We start from the raw sequence: 4,950 nt of genomic DNA on the forward strand, positions 1-4,950 counted from the left end.
TAGACCCTGTTTCAAAATGAAAAATAAAAGAGCTGGGGATGTAGCTCAGTGATTAAGTATCCCTGGGCTCAATCCCCAGTTATCCTCACCTCCCTCGCCAAATGGAGCTAATAGTCGCTATGCCCTTCCTCAGACTGCCTAATGCGACGCAGGGCGCAGCGTCCACTCTCCGCGGCTGTTGAGGATCCCAGGGCTTTCTGTGATCTTAATTAACTGCGGGACGGTTTTTGGGAAGATGGGGGAAAGAAAGAGAAACTAGGGGCTGGGGATATAGCTCGGCTGGCAGAGTGCTTGCCTCTCAAGCATGAGGTCCTGGGTTCAATCCCCAGCACCGCCAAAAAAAAAAAAAAAAAAAAAAAAAAAAGAGAGAGGGAGAGAAGCTAGACCTCAGCCTACTCCAGATGCATGATGACCTACTACAGGGCATCCCAGGAAGAGTGCTCAGCAGGCCCAGGTCTCATCACTCTTTCCCCTATCCCAGCCCCAGACCTTTATCAGCCCTAGAGTGGGAACTTACAGGAGGAAATTGAAAAGGCAACAGTTATCAGAATCCACCACTCCCTTCTCCACTCCAATTCATCTCCAACAACACAGCGGAAGTGCACATATATTAAAAGTTTATCATTTGGCACAGTTTTTGTTCATATCATCAGCAGAGCAGAGAGGTCAAGCCATTTGCTCAAGGCCACACAGCAAGGAAGTTGTGAAGCCAGAATTTAAACCTGGGTTTCAAGAGCCTGGTCCAAGCTGGCTCCTGACTGCTTTGCAGTCTTGATAGACACAAGTATGACCCTTAGTAACACTATCTAAAGCCTAGAGGCACTTTATATTCAGGCAGTGCCTTGAATGTTCCCAAGCAGGAATTCTCAAGAAAACACTTTAGGAAACAGTTCAGGAAAGCTGTTATTTTCATTTGACAGGGAAACTGAGGCTCAGAGAAGATAAGTGACTTAAAGTCATCCAGCTGGAGTCCAGCTCTTCTGAGCTCAAGCCCGAGATTTTATACTGCCTCCGCCCAGAGAAGTGTGGGGGACTCCATGTTCCCACCAGCCCCCTGTTCAGAAGGCGCTCCAGCGGGAGGCAGGCCCTCACAGGCCCTCTCCCCAGCCTAAGGATCAATGAAACTCGAAAGAATCCCTCTCCTGGGGCAGAGATGTTTTCAGACAGTATAGAGAACCCGAAAGCCTGGGCCCAGCGCCCTGGAATTTGAAACTCAAGGTTTGTTTGGCTGAAAAATTCATGAGCCCAAAAGCTTCAGTGGGGTCAGAGAACAGAGCAGCTCTGTGTTCTGGCTCTGCCCAGCCTGCTCTGCCTTAGATACAGCCACCCCCACCCCCAGAGGCAGTAGCCCTGTCCCAGTTCCTCCTAAATGTCTGCTTCCTCCCTCAGCCACTCTACCTCCAGGCCCCATCCTCATTCCCTTCTCCACCCCACTAAAGGATCTCTCTGACACTCAGTTACTGTGGCCCTCACTCCCCCCCCCCCCATCCCCTCTGGCTTCCCATTACCCTGGGGCTGCCCTCTCTGCTTGAACACTTGAACTCCTTGCCCCAGACATAGTGACTTCCCTAATTCAGTTCCTCTCTCCCTCCCTCTCTCTTTCTTCACGTGCCCCGCCCCTCCTTGCAGACTCTCACCCCCTCTTCTTTTGCTTTCTTCACCTCCTGTCAGTCAGGGCTCAGTGATCAGTGCTCAGTCTTGGGGGACTTCTCAGACTTTCCAACCCTGTCCAGGCAGAGCCCCGCTCTGTGCTTTCCCAGGACTTAGTGAACCCCTCAGAGCTGGGTTGCACCTTACATTTTGAAGTCAATCCAAAAATTGTTATGGTGGCAAAATATACACAACACAAAATTTGTCATTTGAACCACTTTTAAGTGGCATGGAACCCACTCCTGATGCTGCTATCCCCACCATCCATTTCCAGAACTTTCTCATCTCCCCACATTGAAACTGAACCCATTCAACATTAACTCCCTGTCCCTTGTGTCCAGCCACTGGCACCCACCACTGGCTTTCTGTCTTCATGCGTGTGAGGACCCTAGGCAGCGCCTACACATGAGATTTAAGTACTTGTCCCTTTGTGATTGGCTTATCTAAATTTATATTTTGCAATACAGTTTTTAATTACCCCAGAAACACATGAACACTTTATCTTAGAGAGAGAATGTTACAGATAAAGCAATCCCTTTGATACCTCCCCCGCCCCCTGTTAACTGCGGCCATATTCAGATCTTTCTCTGTTTAGCTGCTTGTGAGCATGTGAATGATGTCCTGTCCCTGATTACTGCTCTCTCCCTGTCTTTTCCCCATACCATCTGGGACTAAATGACCAAGTGTAACTTGCTAGTCTTACTCAACAACACAAGCTGGGAGCTTAGCTGGGCTATGCAAAAGGGATATGGCAGGGGACAAGGGTGGAGAGTGCCTAGGGCTCTGGGTTCAAGTCCTTATACAGCCCCATGCTCACTGTGTGACTGCGACTGTGGGTCAATTGCTTAACCTCTCTGTGTCACTTTCACTCATTGGAAAGTGGCTACGAAGATTTAATATGAAGCACTTAATACCTTGCCTAATGCTGAGTAAGCTCTGAATAAACATTCAGTACTATTATAACCTGCCCAATCACCTCCTTTTTTTTTTTTTTTTTTTAACCATGCTAGGAATTGAACCCAGGGCCTCACACACGCTGGGCAAACGCTTTACCGCTGAGCAACACCCCAGCCCTTTCATGAAGTATTTATGGAAAAAAGTATTTTTTTCCATTTTAAAAATGAAACATATACTGAGAAAGGGAAGAAGTCAAGTTTTCACACACTGAACTACCTGTGTAAACCACAATTCTGTTTTCCGTCACCCGGAAGCCCCCCTGCTAGCCACTACCACCCCTGAAGGCAAAACGTAATCTATGCTCTGCTACCATAAATTGATTATGTGTTCTAGAATTTTAAGGGAAAAAGTGTCTGAGGCATTATTATGATTATTATTATGATTATTATTTTGGCATTGAAGATTAAACCCATGTTGCTTTACTGCAGAGATACATACATCTTCAGCCCTTTAAAAAAATTTTTTTTTCGTTGTCAATGAAACTTTATTTTTATTTATTTATATCTATGTGAGAATCAAACCCAGTGTCTCACACAGGCTAGGCAAGCGCTCTACCACTGAGCTACAACCCCAGCCCCATCTTCAGCCCTTTTTATCTTGAAAAAGGGTCTTGTTAATTGCCCAGGCAGGCCTTGAACTTGTGATCCTCCTTCCTCAGCCTCCCAAGGCCTTGGGGTTCCAGGTGTGTACCACAGAGTCTAGCATGCCTTTTTTTTTTTTTTTTTTTGGTTCCAGGGATTGAACCCAGGGGCGCTTAACCACTGAGCCACATCCCCAGCCCTATTTTGTATTTTATTTAGTGACAGGGTCTCACTGAGTTGTTTACTGACTCGCCATTGCTGAGGCTGGCTTTGAACGCGCGATACTCCTGCTCAGCCTCCTGAGCCACTGGGATTATAGGCATGTGCCCCATCACTGGGCCCCAGGATGCTTTTGTTTTTAGATTCATCCTTGCTGTATGTATTAGTAGTTCATTCCTTTTATTTATTTATTTTTTTTACTTTTTAAATTGATTCATTGCAGTTGTCCATATGGTAGGATTCACTGTTACATGTTCGTACCTGCACATGTTATAACAATAGACTCTGGTCAACACCACTCCCAGTATTTCCCCTTTCCCCACCCTCCCTCCCCCTAACTCATTCCTTGTATTACTGAGACTTACATGACATGGATGGAATACAGTTTGTCTAGCCATTTACCTGTTGATGGACATTTTGGTTGCTTCCAGGTTTTGGGCCACTATGAAGGAAGCTGCTAAGAACATATATAAAAGTTGTATGGGTCTTTTCTTTATTTTTTTATTTTTAAGCCTAATTAATTTGGGGTACAAGGGATTGAACCCCATCTCCCCACTCACATGTTTGACAAGGCATTGCTAAGTTGCTGAGACTGGCCATCCTCCCGCCTCAGCCTCATGAGGCACTGTGATTATAGGCATGTGGCTCAGAGCCTAGCTCTTTCTCTGACTACATATATATATAACTATATATACTGTATATATATAGTTTTTTTTGTTTGTGTTTTTTTACTATATATACTATACACATATAGTTTTACTTTTCTTGGGTAAATACCTGGGAGTAGAATGGCTAAGTCCATTTAACTTTACAAGAAACTGCCAGTTTTTTTCCAAGAGACTGTGTCATTTTACACTCCTACCAGCTCCAGATCCTAGTCACCACTTGGCATTATCAGTCTTTTTAGTTTTGGCCCTTCTCGTGGGTGTGTAGTAGTATCTCATCAGGTTACTGGGGATTTAATTTGTATTCCCAGTGACTTCATTCTTTTTCTCCACTGTATCATGTTCTCTTGCAAAATGTGTTGTATCAGCCCCCACCCCCCCCCCATGGACATGTATATTTTTGGCAGTAAGGATCAAGGTTTCTGAGAACCCCCTTTGACACATATGCTCCATGCACATACGCCTGTGCCGGCTTCTGTAAGGTCAATGCTAGAGACAGGAGTCACACAGCATGAACATGGGTTGGATTTAATCACTCTGAGAACATTCTGCCCTGCAGCATTTGCTCACTCCTGTTTGATGTTACCAAACTCAAATTCTTGCCAATCTGATGAATGAAAAATGTCATCTTTTTGTCCGTTCATAGGCACACGGTCAGTACTCAGTATCTATTTGACGAATCTATGAATGGATGGATGAATGAATGAATGACAACCGATCTCTCCAGACCCTTCACACTCTGCAAGAGGGTTCTCCGGAGGGCCCAGACTAGAAACAAAGGTTGGGGCCCTACGCTCCGGGTCCCGGCCCCGCCCCCCAGGCCCCGCCCCCTCCCGCGCAGGGCTCCCATTGGAGAGAACACGCGGGGGCTGGCCAGG

This window comes from Sciurus vulgaris (assembly GCF_902686455.1).
Source record: "Sciurus vulgaris genome assembly, chromosome: 16".
Classification (NCBI taxonomy): Eukaryota; Metazoa; Chordata; class Mammalia; order Rodentia; family Sciuridae; genus Sciurus; species Sciurus vulgaris.